The sequence below is a fragment of the Loxodonta africana genome, chromosome 22 (genome assembly GCF_030014295.1).
Source record: "Loxodonta africana isolate mLoxAfr1 chromosome 22, mLoxAfr1.hap2, whole genome shotgun sequence".
Classification (NCBI taxonomy): domain Eukaryota; kingdom Metazoa; phylum Chordata; class Mammalia; order Proboscidea; family Elephantidae; genus Loxodonta; species Loxodonta africana.
This window is the reverse complement of record NC_087363.1, coordinates 39785798-39802116: the sequence shown is the minus strand read 5'-3', so window position 1 is coordinate 39802116 and position 16319 is coordinate 39785798. Positions and strand designations below refer to the sequence as shown.

Below are 16319 nucleotides of genomic sequence, written 5' to 3'. Positions count from 1 at the left end.
CGTTGGCAGATGCACAGATTAGAAAAATTCCTACATGCTTTATGTATTTATCTTTACTGAAAGTAGTTATGGCAAGCCAGTGTATCCCTGTTAGAAACAGAAACTTAGCAGTCACCTGAAAAGCAAGCTCATTATTTGGGTAAATCAACTAAAAGGTGGTAACAGTTGGGTATGGGCCACCTCCTTGCCTTCTGACTAAGGAGAATGCTTATTTGTTGTTCACTTTTTACACAATCTGGCTAAAATCTGTGAATCTAGGGCAGAGAATCCCAAAGTCTTACCTTACTAAATGCTCTTTTTGTTGGTTGGTAATTACCTGGGTAAGCAACTTTTCGATTACATGTGGAAAAGGACATGTATAAGTTCTCTTGCTTTATCTATGGTGGATTGAGTTCGTGGATAAGAACAAACATGTGAGTGATGTATGTATAAATGATGTAGATACTTCAATAAATTACTTGCATATGTCAGCATAATATACAAGAGTGAAGAAAATACCCAGGCATTTGCCAATACAGGGTTACTACATGCTTCCCTAAAGCATTTGGAATTAATTAGAAGCATCCTGGTTTTATTTAAGGCAGTATAGTATATTTTTGAACTTCACTTTCATCAAGCCCCAGATTTGTTGGCTTTTAGGACTAGAACAGCACAATGTCTACAAATATGTAGATGATTGGTCTTTCTAAGGCAGATACTGAGTTTTATTCATCCTTGTTTCTCCAGCATCTCATGAGTCAGAATCGACTGGACGGCAATGGGTTTGTTGTTTTTTTTTTTTTTTAGTTCTCCAGCATATACCAAAACCAAACCCATCACTGTCAAGTTGATTTCAACTCATAGCGACCCTATAGGACAGAGTAGACATGCCCCATAGGGTTTCCAAGGAGCCCCTGGTGGATTTTGAACTGCCACCCTTTTGGTTAGGAGCCATAGCTCTTAAGCACTACACCACCATGGTTTCCCTCTCCTGCATATAGCACAGTGCTTAGTAGGCATTCAGTAAGTGTTTAAAAAAGAATAAAGTAATGGTCTAAGGCAGTGGTTCTCAAAGTGTGGTCCCCAACCAGCATCATCTGTGAACTTGTTAGAAATGCAAATTCTTGGGCCCCACCCCGGACCACCTCAGTCAGAAACTCTGGGGGTGGCACCCAGCCATCTGTGTTTTATCAGGCCCCCTACCTGGGTAATTCTCATGTATGCTGTTTGAGAACCACTAGTCCAAGATGATTCCTGCATTCCATCTGATGGCTTGAAGCCCTTTTGTCAACGCACTTAGTTTGGATTATTTTTAGTAGGCCTTGCCTTTGCTCATGGTTCAGTTCTTTGCCATATTTTTCCCCATTCGTAGAATCTCTTGGAATCATCCTTTAAAATTATCCCCATTGCCTTGACATTTTATTACTTAGAGAAGCTCAGTGTTGTTGTCAATAAGCTGGTGTCGAGAGAGGCTAGCTGGCTTGCTTCTTAGTTCAGGCTTCACTGGTTCTTACCTTAGAATGGTTTCTCGGAATCCTAAATTTCCAAGTTCAAAGACAGCATCTTTAAAGACTGATTTTTTTAAGATCATGGAGGTTGGTGCGGCTATAGAGAACTGGTTCATGTGAAACAGATACAGATTTGCGAACCTCAATACCAGTTTAACACTAGTGGAAAACATGCCCTTTCTAATGATTTTTAATGATTGTTTTATTTTATTCTATTCTATGATTCTGTGATTTAAGAGTTGAAGTAATTGTCACTATGAATTAATTTAGGCCACTTAGAAAGCAATTAAGGAGCTGTGGTGCACAATGGTTAAAGCGTTTGGCTGCTAACATAAAAGTCGACCATTTGAACTTATTAGCCGCTCTGTGGAAGAAAGATGTGGCAGTCTGCTCCAGAAAAATTACATCCTTTGGAAACCTTATGGGGCAGTAGTACCCTGGCCTATAGGGTCACTATAAGTTGGCATTGACTCTACGGCAATAAGTTTGGTTTTTTTGGTTAGGAAGCAATTGGGTAATGGGTATTCCAATGTTATAATCCCACTTCTAGGACTTTTTCCAAAGGAGGGATGCAGGAAAATCCATATACACAAAGATTTTCGTAGAAGCATTATAAAACCAAAAACCAAACCCGTTGCCATCGAGTCAATTCTGACTCATAGGGACCCTATAGCAATCACGGGTAGAATATTACACAGTTGCTATCAAGGACAGTTTAGAAAACTACTAGCCACTCTGAAAAAAAAAAGTAAAAATTAGAATAAGAATAGTGACACTTACTAGCTGCAGTAAAGTTGGTCCTTCTTCTTAGTCTGTCTCAGTCAGGTGTGGTGTCTGCATTTGAGGTACCTTGGCAGAAAGTCAAACCCAGGTGGATAGGGAGAATTCTACCACTGAGACACCTCTACTCGCAAAGAAAGACTATTGATAGCACTGTTGATTGCAACCGTATAAAAACATATGTATATGAAAAAGCCTGGAAGGGAGTATGCAAAAATAATATGAGTTATATTAACATAGTGAGGTTATGGACAGCTTTTTATTTGTTTTTAGCATGTTCTTTGTTTTCCAAAGTTTAGCCAGTAACATATGACTTGTAAAGCATAGTTTTTAGTTTTTCTTCTGTTTAGTGCGTCTGTGAGCCTGGCTAGTAAAAGACCCAGGCAGGGTAAATTAGACATAGAGACTCCTCTAGCTATTTTATTCCTTTTAGTGGCATTGAAGACATTGTAAGGCAGTCCATGAAATCTTTTTTGTTACATCTGAATTTTGTTTGATACATTGGGCTTTCCTGTACTCCTTGCTTGATCAGTCCGTATTTGAGATGAAAAAAAAAAAAAAAAACCAACAACCCTCTCTCTGTGGGAGCCCCCTTCATGTTCTCAGCCATACAAGGTTTGGTTTTGTTGATTTCTTTGGGTCCGTGATCTCTTTGATCTTTGGCAAACACTGGCAAACAGAGTTTTTAAAAAACAGTTTTCTGAGTTATTTACTTTCAAAACCACCCTTGTTTAAGCTTTTTCTTAAAAAAAAAAAAAATTGGTATTCTATTATGGTTTTTTTTTTTCCTAAAATGGAATAACCTCATGATACAGTTATTTGGTTTTCTAACTCCTGACAAGATATTGAACTTGTAATCGTGAATAGCAGCTGATGCAGCAGTATGTCAAGGTAAACTTCTATTACAAATGGTCATTATGAGGCCTGGACATAATTTGTGAAGTAATTTTAAAAATACCAAGAGGTTTAAAATAGCAAATGAGTAGAGGTCTCCCAGATTTCGTTTAGACATTGTAACATTTAAATATATATGTGTATATACACACACACACATATGAATATGCATATATATATATACACACATATATACAGAGAGAGAAATAACATTTGAATTAACTAATTTTTCCTCTTCTCTATTGGATTGTTCAAGACATTCCAAACGGGAGAATTAAGTGATTTAGTCTTTGACCCAGATTACATGTTATACTTTTTTTTTTTGTCATTTTCTTTGGGACTTCTTTGGAGAAACTTTTGTCAGCCTGATGTCTTAGAATGACTTTTGTCTTAAATAAACAAATTTTAAAGCTTTTTATAAGTTTCGTGTCAGTGATACTATATTTCTTCTCTCTGCCTCACTGGTTTCTGGTGCCCCTTAATTAACCCATGGCCGTTTGGTTGATTCTGACTTACAGTGGCTCTGTGGGACAGAGTAGAACTGTCCCATAGGGTTTCCAAGGTTGTGATCTTTATAGGAGCAGATTGCCACATCTTTCTTCTACAGAGCAGCTGGTAGGTTCACACCACCAGCATTTTGGCTAGCAGCCAAATGCTTAACCAGTGCACCACCAGGGCTCCTTGTTCCTTAATATAGGCCAAGGTGAACTTCACCTACCAAAATTCAGCTTTTAGAATGTGTGGCTATTCAATTAAACTGGATACAACGATACAAAGAACAAATTGCCTGAGAACAAAGCTCCTTTTCAAATGGAGGTTTACTTATTCAACAAATACCTACTTAACTTCTACTTTGTGCCAAGCCCTGTTTTAGGTAATAGGATAAAGCAGTGAACCAGACAGACAAATTCCATCCCTCCTGGAGCTTGTGGTTATTGTTATCTTAACAAGAAAGTTTTTCACTGGGAGAGGCGGTGTCTCTGAGGAGGTGATAGCAATGGCCAGTGCTAGGACGTGGCGTGATTGATAGGCCAGCAGGGACTCGTGAGATCTGTGAGTCGGGCGTGGGGTAGGGGCAAAATCAGTGTCCTCGAACGTCATTCCTAGAACTTATTATGTTATTTTAGGTTATAATATATGTTATGTATTATGTATACATATTATATTATTTCTATCCCATTAACAAAGGTATTACTGAAGGATGCATTCCTTTTTAATAAGGTGGTATTATTCTTGAACGTCCAAATGGCAAGGTGAGACTGTTCACTTTGCAAAGGGATTATTTATGTTACAGATGTTCTCGTACTGGATAATTTAAGTGTTATCCGAGTAAATGTAGTTTATAACTTTATTTACAAAAAAAAAAAAAAATTACACCAAGCAAAAATGTAAAACAAAACGGTAATAACCCAAAGCTGGGCACCATCTAGTTCTTCTGGTCTCAGGCTAATGTAGTTTCTGGTTTATGTGGCCCTTTCTGTCTCATGGGCTCATAATTACCTTGTGACTTTGGTGTTCTTCATTCTCCTTTGCTCCAGGTGGGTTGAGACCAATTGATGCAAATTAAAACTGGCTAAATGCAAGCCAGTTTTAATCTTAGCCTAAGTAAATCATAATTACCCATTTTACCTGTTGCTGTCAAGTCAATTCTGATTCATAACGACCCTATAGGACAGAGTAGAAGTGCCACATAGGATTTCCAAGGAGTGGTTGGTGGATTGAACTGCCAGCCTTTTGGTTAGCAGCCAAACTTTTTAACCACTTGCCACCAGGGCTCAGGAATTGTGTATTCTTATTTTTCTTATGTATATGCACTGCATACCTTCCCCAATTTACAGCCTATTGCACAGGGACTGTGTGCTTGATAAATACTTAATAAATACATTTAAATTGGCTTGATTTTGAGAACAAATCTGTGCTTTTTCAATATCACTTGTATGAGATTATCAGTGCTACTATTCTCCACATTCTCAGGGAATTCCCTAAACTGCCCTTTAAAATGTCGATTTCTAGTTCATGTAACATTTTTAGTGGTACTTAGTAATATGAAACTAATGGCAGAAGAGATTTCCATTCAGTTATTCCAAAGTAGGTAAAATGGAATATGAAAGGGAAAAAAATGTTAATTATAGACTTCGGCATTCTATGGCTGATCTTTTAGTTGTTCTGGTCAGAAGAACAGGTTTTCAGTGGCCTAAGGGCCTGAGCACTGTTTTACATTCTTGTTTGGAGGCTTCCAATGGCGACTGTAACCAATTCTGTTAGTACTTCAGCTGGGGAAAAGTTTATAATGATGTACAATACAAAATGTTATTTAGACTTATTACTCACGAAGAAAATAAAACTGGTTCCCTTTCAAAGGTTTTACATAGAACATTAACAAGTTTTGACCTATTCTTTGTGTGTTATACATAAAATAATCGCACCACTCAGCCATTTCATATGTGATCACAGTAATTACCATTGTAATCATTTAACAGCTAATCTCCTTTTGCAAGATAGGTAGGCGTTTTCTAAACAACTTTGAATCAAAATAACAGGCAAAGAAATTGATTTACATATAAAAGCAAAGCAAATGAATGAGCCTTTTTGATATGGCCTGTGACATCCCTGTACACCCACTCTTCTTGATGGGACCTCATCTGTGGATGTAGAACGAAGGTAGGAATCTATTAGTGAAAGATCAATGCAGGGAAGTTGCATCCACTCCACCCTTGGGCAACCTGCCATTATCCTCCTACTGCCACACCTGTTCATCTCTTACTAGACCAAAGAAGTACCCAATTAGACATAAGCAGCAACAGAGGTAAGTAAAATGGTAGGGAAGATAGAGCAGGATGAGCAGGATAGAAGGAAGGATATAAAGCAAGTTTGAAACTTTCTCTCATTGATTATCCAGGCATCATTTTATTCCTCAATTTATTATTCATTCATATATCACTGACCCAGTAAATTGCACACATGTTCAAGTAGGCTGTAGGCATTAAGGGGAGACATTAAAACTCCTACAGAGTCCCTGGGTGGTGCAAATGGTTACCACGCTCAGCTGCTAACCAAAAGGTTGGCAGTTCGAGCCTACCCAGAGGCACCTGGGAAGAAAGACCTGGCGATCTACTTCCAAAAAAATCAGCCACTGAAAACTCTATGGACCACAGTTATACTCTGACACACATGGGGTCACTATGAGTCAGAGTCAACTCCACTGTAACAGGTTAAAAAACCAAAACCCACTGCCGTCGAGTCAATTCTGACTCATAGCGACCCTATAGGACAGGTTAAAGCACCTACAACTAGGAGTTTATACTCTACATAAATCAAAAAGGTATAACATTGGAACAGTTAACTAGCAGTTCAAAGCAGTATGTGAACAGTTCAAAGCAGTATATAAGTAAGAGCTAAAATAAGTAAGGCAGAAAATGAATGCCATAAAATTCAGAGAAGGGTGAGATCAGTGTGGAGTGAAGTATATAGCCAAGAAAAGCCTAGTAGAGGAGGTGAGAACTGAACTAGACTTCAAAAGTTTAGGGATTGACGGGGTAACTTGAAGGAAAAAAAACAAAAGCATATAGAAAAGGAACAGAAGGGAATCAAAGTATGACTCCATTTATATGAAATAGCCAGAATAGGTAAATTCACAGAGACAAAGTAGATTAGTTGTTGCCAAGGGTTGGGAGGGAGAGGAAAGAAGTAGTGACTGCTTAATGGTTGCAGGGTTTCATTTGGGTGATGAAATATTTCAAAACTAGATGGGGATGATGGCTGCAAAACATTATGAATGTGCTAAATGTTACTCAATTGTATACTTTAAAGTGGTTCATTTTATGTTACGTGATTTTTACCGCAATTTTTAAAAAGCTCAGGGATTGACTAGCAATTCCACTGCTAGGAATATACCTAAGGGACTTGAAAACAGTGATGCAAAGAGACATGTGCACCCATGTTCATCACAGCCAAATGCCCATCGACAGATGAATGGATAAACAAAATGTGGTACATACATACCATGGAAAACTACTCAGCCAGAAAGAGAAATGAAGTCCTGATCCATGCTGCAGCAAGGATGGACCTTGAAGACATTATGCTGAGTGAGATCAGCCAATCACAAAAGGACAAATATTGTACGACCTCACTTACATAAAAAGATAAGAACAGGCAAATGTATCAAGACCAAAGTTTATTAGTGATTACCAGGTGAGGGAGAGGGAGGTGGAAAGACGAAAGTTATTGCTTATAGAACACTGAGTTTCTGTTAATGGAAAAATTGTGTTGATTAAGGGTAATGGATACACAGCCTATTAGTGTACCTGACGTCACTAAATTGTACACCTGTAATAGGTTGAAGTGACAAATGCAGTGTGATAGATATCTTCTTCTATAGCAATAACAACAACAACAACAAAAAAAAGAGTAGCTGCTGGGGCTGCTTATGTATAACAAAACACCTCATGGATTTGGTTCTTGGTTTGGAGGTTTAAGGTCATGGTTTCATGGGACATCCCAATTTAATTGTCCTAATATCATTTTTGGTGCTTCTCTGCTACCTCCTAGTTCATTGCGTAGTGTCTGGGGCCTTAAAAATTTATAATCAGCCGTTCAAGGTACAACAGTTAGTCTGTTTTCACCTAGAGTAATAGAGCAAGAAGAGTCAGGAATAGAAGAGGAAATGGAATGCATAGCTAATTGCCTCCATGAACAACTGCCTCCTTTGCCAGGAGACCAGAAGAACTGGATGGTGCCCAGTTACCATTACTGACTGTTTTGTTCAAAGAGTCTGTAGAAGAATCATGATCAAAAGGGGAAAAAATGTAGAACAGAATTTAAAATTCTCAGGGACTCCAGACTTTCTGGAGCCACTGAGGCTGGATGAACCCCCAAAACTGTTGCTCTGAGATAATCTTTAGCCTTGAAACCTGAAATGAAAATATTCCCTTATCTTTAAACCAAACAACAGTCTGGGTTAACTAGTAAAAGATGTTTGCTGTGAGCACTATGCTCTCTTAAAGAACTACCTATATGGAATCAAACTGATAAAGATTACATAGGAAGCATAGGGCGAAGTGATTTTATCCCAATGCAGGGAACAAGTCGGAAAAGGAAGGTGAGAATCGCTGCACAATTTGAAGAATGTGATCAATGTGACTGTATTCCATACGTAGGAATTGTTAAATTGGTATATTTTTGCTGTGTATATCTTTAACAACAATTAAAAAAAGAATTATCCATTTGACAAATAAAATAGCTAAAATTAAAAAAAAAAAAGTTCAGGAACTGAGATAGCCTAGGAGGAAAGAGAAGAATTTCCAGTGTAAGAAAATAAAGCCTAGAACAGATAATAAGCATGGCGTTGGAGGACACTTTTTTGACTTGTGTTTGAAGTGGATTGTACATGTGAGTAGTGAGAAATATGGTTGGAAATGTCAATTCTAAATAAAATGTAAAGGGTCTAGAGGGCAGGCAAAGAAGTATAGGTTTTATCCTATTAGCCATGGGGAGAGTCCAGGTCTTAGGAAGAGGAGTGAAATGATTTAATCAGAAGATGAATTTGCCATAAGTATGCAGGGAAGACCCAGGTTTGATTCCTGGACTGTATACCTCATGCACAGTCGCCACCCATCTGTCCATGGGGCTTGCACGTTGCTGTGATGCTGAACAGGTTTCAGCGGAGCTTCTAGACTAAGACGGACTAGGAAAAAAGGCCTGGCGATCTACGTCTGAAAATCAGCCAGTGAAAACCTTATGGATCAGAATGGTCTGATCTGCAACCTATTATGGGAATGGTGTGGGACTGGGCAGCATTTTGTTCCATTGTGCGTGGGTTCCCATGAGTTGGGCCCAACAGCAGCTTAACAGCAGTGTGCAGGGAAAGCAGTTAGGAGGCTTTTGCAAAATCTGGCCATGACGTGAGGAGGGCTTGTTGGAATGAAGAGGAAGGGCAGATGTGAGAGGTGCTCTAAAGCAGTGAGATATTCAACATCTGGTCTATAGATTGATGCTGTCCACAAGCTCTTAGTTACTGGTTTGGCACAAGGTAAGCACAGATTTGTGAACAAGCATTTAAAAACTTTTATATTGCTATAACACTGAAGTACATGATTTTGTATTTTATAAAGGTGTCCACAATAGATTGAAAAGAAAAGGAAAAACTATCCTTCACCCCAGAGTTAGAGAACCACTGCCCTAAAGGATAAATGGACTGGGCTTAGTGGGGCAGTCATTTATTTTATTTTTTTTTAAGAAGTACCTACTATGTGCCACATACTGTGTCTGCGAGGACTGTAGCAGTAAACAAGACAGATTGGGCCCGTCCCAAGGGGCTTACTGTCTAGTAGACAGTCCTTTTCTGTCATAGCATTACTAGGAGTTAAAGGGAGCAATGAACTTCTAATAACTATAGCTGTCCAACAATGGGAAAGGGTGCTCTTTGAAAAAGTTAGTGCTTTGTCATTGGAGATATTCATGCAGAGCCTGAAGGACCATCTGTCAAGAAGAAATGAACTAGGTGACTTATTAAGTCCCTTCCAACTCCAAGCTGCTATGGTTCCCTATTCTGTAATATTAACTTAGTGGAACATATTTCTTTCATAAATAACTGTATCAGAACACCGACATATCACAAGTTTCTGGCCATTTTCATCAGAACATGTACTTGCCTAAATTTGAATGCAAATTGGATTTTAAACAGATCTGTGCAATTGCTTCCCCCGTACTTTTTTAAAGAAGTACTAACTGTAATGCCTCCTAAGCTGTCATTTATTCCAATTTTAATATTTGAAGTCACTTCCTCTTTCACGTGATATTTTTCACGAGTAATACAGATTTCTGCAGAAGTGAGTTACGTAAATCACAATCACGCTGCTGATCTTTAAATCATTTGTTCTTTTTCCTGTGATGTAATGTTGTGGTTGAACAAGGACAAGCGTGACTACCCATTTGGGGGTGTCTGGAATGCCATTTTGGTGTGAGTGGAATTTCAAAAAACTTACTCAAAGCTATTTGACTTAGTTATTCAGAACTTAATCAAGTGTTATTGTCAACAGTTAGCAGCTAGAATGATCACAGATTAATTGCCCTTTAGAGAATCTGGTGGATTTAGACTCCTGTAAGAGTTCTATGCTCACTGTATTTTGGGGAAATTCTAGAGTGTATTTAACTCAAATATGGGGCATTACTTTCAGAGGGATTATTTTAGTGCTCATGTTATCAGATGAAGAAAAAGGTTAACTACAGTATTCATTCAGTATATCCAACCTTTTTCGCCAGGCTGCTTTTAGATTCCTGGTTTTATTAGGAGGCTTCCATTCGTTCTGCATCAAGCCTGGTAGAATATTTTATTAAAATAGCCCATTTTCATTGTATATTATTCAAACAGCATGTAACCAAACTTGTTGCCACTGAGTTGATTCCAACTCATAGCGACCCTATAGGACAGAGTAGAACTGCTCCATAGGGTTTCCAAGGAGTGCCTGGTGGATTCAAACTGCCAACTTTTTGGTTAGCAGCCGTAGCTCTTAAACCACACCACCACCAGGGTTTCCACAAAACAGCGTATTAAAAAAAAAAACTATTCATTAAAAATCCGTGTAAAATTTTGACAGTACTTGCTATATAGTAGGTGCTCAATAAATACTTGTTGAATGTTGTTGAATGAATGTGGGCTGATGGTGGACAAAGCATTTTAAATTGGAATCAGTAGGTGCACAGGCACAGGAGCTGGGTAAATGTGGCTTTAAAGAAAAGCAAAGATAGTTTACTTAAGGTGGCATTTATATGTAATTACTAATGTGAAAGTTTTTTGGCTAAATAATTTTGGTAGCTTCTTAATTTCTGAACAATATTTAAAATATCAATGGTGACAGTGTCTGATATTTATGTCCAAAGTGAATAAAAAAAAGTTTTTTTTTAAGTGAATAAAAATAGCTGAGCTTAAATATGCGATACCAGGATTTCTGAGCTTCTCATTTCCTACCTTCCTTCCCCTCTACTTTCCTCCCCTCTGCCCCTTCCCTCCGTTGTTGTTCTAGCTCTGATTCTTACTCCGTCTCCCTCCCTTTTTTCACTTCCCATGTTTCCTATATACTGTCACTTTCTTCCTTTCTCTGTTTCTGTCCCTCTGATGGCTCTCTTCCTTTCCCTCTCTGTTTCCCAATTTTAACATTTCTCTTTGGCTAGATCTCTGTCTTAGTTATCTAGTGCTGCTATAACAGAAATACCACAAGTGGATGGCTTTAACAAAGAGAAATTTATTATCTCACAGTCTAGGAGGCTAGAAATCAGAATTCAGGGTACCAGCTCCAGGGAAAGGCTTTCTCTCTCTGTTGGCTCTGGGGGAAGGCCCTTATCAATCTTCCCAGATCAAGAGCGTCTCAGAGCAGGGACGCTGGGTCCAAAGGACGCACTATTCTCCTGGCCCTTGTTTCTTGGTGGTATGAGGTCCCCATGTCTTTCTGCTCAATTCTGTCTTTTATATCTCAAAAGAGATTGACTTAAGATACAACCTAATCTTGTAGATTGAGTCCTGCCTCATTAACAACTGCCACTAATCCCACCTCATTAACATCATGGAGGTAGGATATACAACACATAGGAAAATCACATCAGATGACAAAATGGTGGGCAATCATACAATACTGAGAATCATGGACTAGCCAAGTAGACACACATTTTTGGGGGACACAATTTTCTCTAACTATAATATGGAAATGAAATACATTTTTATCTACTAATCAAATGATTAAGTAGTGATATTTGTATTCTGAATTTAATGCAGACAAAATGCTTATATTGCTCTTTCTGAGACAAAACTGTTTATCACTTATAAACAGGTTTTGATTGATTAAAAAAAAACCTTGAATCACTAATCCTCACATTGGGAAGAGAGGGTTAATAAACCTTGACTTATAAACCACAGTAGAACATATTAGCTTGTTGAGGTAACTCCTACTTGTCCTTAGTTTTATAGCTTCTTTTTTCCATAAAAAAAATACTGCAGATATATTCAGTGTTTAAAAAAAAAAAAAAGTTGCTGACGAGTCCACGTCAACGCATGCTGATCCCTCATGTGTGGCCCATAGGGTTTTCAGTGGCTGATTTTTCAGAAGGAGATCACCAGGCCTTTATTCCAACGAGCCTCTGGGTGGACTCAAACCTTCAACTTTCCACTTAGGGGTGGAGCAAGGTAACCATTTGCACCACTGAGGGACTCCAATTCTTTATTACACCCTCCTCTATAAAGTTATAAGGAGGCTGGGTGGAGTAGTGTGTAAGCACTTGGCTGCTAACCAGAAGGTCAGTGGTTCAAAGCCACCAGCTGGTCCGTTGGAGAGACATGTGGCAGTTTGCTTCCATAACGATTACAGGCTTGGAAACCGTATGCGGCAGTTCTACTCTGTTCTGTAGGGTCTCTATGAGTTGGAATCTAATTGACTTGATGTCAGTGAGTTTTTTGGTTTATATGTGGCTACAAGGAGCCCTGGTGACACTAAGGTTAAGTGCTCAGCTGCTGACCGAAAGATAGGTGGTTCGAACCCACCAGCCCCTCCACAGGAGAAAAGACCTGGCAATCTGCTCCCACAAAGATTTCAGCCTAGGAGACCATATGGGATAGTTCTTCTCTGTCACACAGGGTTGCTATGAGTCAGAATCGACTCAACAGCGCAAAACAACATCATATGCAGTTACACAAGATCTTGAATTTTTGTCTGTTTTGTTCATTCTGTATTCTTAGTGCCTAGAACATTGTTAAATAATAGTTGTTTTAATGTTTCAAATCTACGGTCTTACCCTACTTTCTAATCCTAATTATCTACTGTGACTTCTTTGAAGTAATATTACTCTACTGGAATAATTTAGTTTATAATTGACTTACAAATGTAACCATCCTATTTCTTGTTTAGAGAATGCTTTCTTTCCATTCAATCTACCCATTAGTCTACTCCACAGTTTAAATCCTTAGAAGTGCCCATATATGATTTAATTGTCCTTCTAAAGGGCTATTCCTTAGTTATTTCAAGCACCAAAAAAGCCATTTATTTATTGATAGTAATAGTTTATTGAGTGCTTATTTTGTATCAGGCTCTATTTTAAGTAGACTACATATATTATCTCATTTTGTTCTTCCAACAGCCATATAAGGTATACACTGTTATCTCTGTTTTGCAGATGAAGAAACAGGTGCAGAGAGCTAAAGTAACCTGCCAGGTGATAAAACTAGGATTTGAATCCAGGCAATCTGAACTCAGCCACCTTGTCTTGCAATCTTTAACAAGAACCTGACTTTCCAGTATTTAACTTCCCAGGGAATGAGAACAAGATGCCTATACCTCACCGCAACCACTGCTATTCCACATTTAACAATCAGATCTACACAAGTGTAACTGGATTCAGGTGTAACAATGGCTTAGCTCTAAATTTGTAGCTGTTCTAGTTCACCAAAAATCAGTTTATAGGTCTTGTAAGTACGGAGCCTTGGTGGCTCAAGTGGTTGGTTTAGCACTCGACTGCTAACTAAAAGATCAACAGTTGGAACCCACTGGCTGCTGTGTGGGAGAAAGATGTAGCAGTCTGCTTCCAGAAAGATTTACAGCCTTAGAAACCTTATGTGGAAGTTCTGCTCTGTCCTGTAGGGTTGCTATGAGTCAGAATTGACTCGATGGCAATGGGTTTGGGTTTTTGGGTCATGTAAGTAGTACACAACTTGAAAGTAACTATTCTTGTTACTCGTGACGAGGTAAATTAGATCACACATCTTTAATTTATATTCAGTAACTCTATGAGATAGAGCCAACTCCACAGCCAACTGATCGGTTTTGGTTTCCATGTGGCTAAGGGAGGAGAAAGTTTCAAGAGAGGATGGACAAAATGTGAAATGCTGCAGAGGCAGAGATGGGTGTGCTGGAGCCATCTCATACCAGCTCATGAGGGCCAATTGTTACGTTTTCAGAATTTGTTTTTTTATTGCGTTTTAGTTGTAAATTCTTCAGGATTTCTGTGAGTCAATTGTTAAACAAATTCACTATTAAAAATTTAATTATATAGGCTTACAATTAAATAAATTATATTAAATAAAAAGGTCGTAGATACCCAAGCCAAAGGACTTGTTGTTTTACGCTGTTGAGGTTATTCATGTCAGTTGTGTCTTTATGGTGGAAGTAATGTATAATGTCTTCTGTTACTGTGGCATCTCTTCCCAACACTGTGCTCAGAGGCATCATGTTGAAATCAGTCATGGTGGGAGTATTTACACCACAGAAATTGGCAATTGCTACAAATCAGAGTAGTTCTCCTCCACCTCCTTTCCAGGAGAGGCAGCTGTTAAACATTTACCAGCATACCACTGGATATATACAATGAAAATCAAGAGAAGACTAATGGACTTAGCAAGAAGGAGACAGCTTGTAACTTTTCCTTGAGTTTCAGTAGAAAGGTGGGGATGAAAAATCACAGTAAAGTGGATTGAAGAGTAAATAATAGGAAGTGAAGAAACAAGGATTCAAATAAGTTTGAGAACTATTGGGCTAAACAGTTATGCAAGTTGTTTATGGTAATTTTTCTTTTAGTTTTAGGGCTTCCAGAGTAAATACAATGCTAATGTACTTTATTAATTTCCAAATATGAATGATATATGCACACATTTTATAATAGAACCTTTTCTTTCAGGGAATCTTAAGGAACTAGTTATCTATAGAACACATGTCAGGAAGTTCTATAGTATTTCACAGTTAAGATGGTATTGGTTGTAAATTCTATACAACTATTGTTATTAAAGAAAGATCTTTTGTTTCTCAGTTTATTTTTAAAAAATATTGTCAAGAATGGATGTTGAATTTTATGGAGGGGTTTTTTTTCCTTGCTGTTTGCATTTTTTGAGATAATTATATGATCCCTTTAAAATTTTGCGTAGTGCTGTGATACGTTATTTTAACAGATTTCCTGATACTAAATCTTCTTTGCCTTTCTGAGATCAATTTAACTGTGATTGTTTATTCTTTTCATATACTGCTGAATTTGTTAATGAGCATTTTATTTATAGTGGGGCTGAGATTTTTCTCTTTGTTTTTTGTCAGGTTTTTGTCTTTACTTTCTTCCTGTCCATTTCTTTATGAATTCATATTCAAAGGGAAATTGGGAGGAGTATCAAGGAAATCCATTGTAACCTAATCTTAACTTAGAATCAACAGTCTCGAAATTTTCAGATATTTAGTTCAAGATTTTCTTTATTAGTATTTTCCCTTTTATTTTCACGTATTTAAGCCCTTTTTTGTAGATGCCGTGAATATAAAAAGTCAAAATGGCAATCCAGTATGAGCAAAGTTATTTCTCATATATTATACACATAATATATTGTCTAGAGTTTTGGTATGGATGCTTTTTTCATTTTTGACTAACAAGTGAGAGTGTTTATGTAAATTGCTGTGGGACAGGCCAACGATCATAGCCAGGAAACACAAAAAAATGGCAAATTAGCTATTTCGTATGGAAGAACATGCCCCACGCTAAAAGCAAAAATTTTAGTGCTGTGATTGACATTGAATCTAAAGAGATTTTCAGATTTCAAGCTGAAGTATTGAACAATGCTAGAGAAACAAATTCACAAACAAAATACATTTGCTGTAATTTTTATTCTTATGTATTAGAAATTTAAAAATGGAAAGACATCCTTGGTGGTCTGCTACTTTTATATCGTGTATCAGGTAATAAAATAAAAAAATTTTATATCATGTATCAGATAATAGGACAGTTTATTTTTTTTTAATCTAAATTGAAAGGTGCAGAATTAAAAAGATAAAAAATTAGATATTTTTGTATGTTTACTGTACAGAATGTTCTTGCCTGGATGTTGGAATTAGTAAATCCCTGAAGATAAGTCTGTTGGCACTAGATGATGTTTTGTCTTTATAGAATGTAGACCTGTTCTAGGATCCCCGGCCCTTCATAAGGGCCAAGGATGTCAGTTCTAAGACCTAGACACATTTACTTAGGCAATCTGCTCTTTGGTCTTCCCTTTTAAAAATCTGCTCCAAATGGGGTGTGTTGCATCTAAGCCCAAAACCTGTTGCCGTCCTGTTGATCTTGACTCACAGTGACCCTATAGGACAGAGTAGAACTGCCTCATAGGGTTTCCGAGGCTGTAAGCTTTATAGAAGTAGACTGCCACATCTT

The 16319-nt window shown here is 37.8% G+C and overlaps 1 protein-coding gene across 3 annotated transcripts in view; it reads left to right on the top strand.

The window, feature by feature from the left end:
• The window catches only part of PPARG (peroxisome proliferator activated receptor gamma), a 153024-nt gene that overhangs the window by 7177 nt on the left and 129528 nt on the right, over positions 1-16319 (top strand). The window lies entirely within an intron of this gene.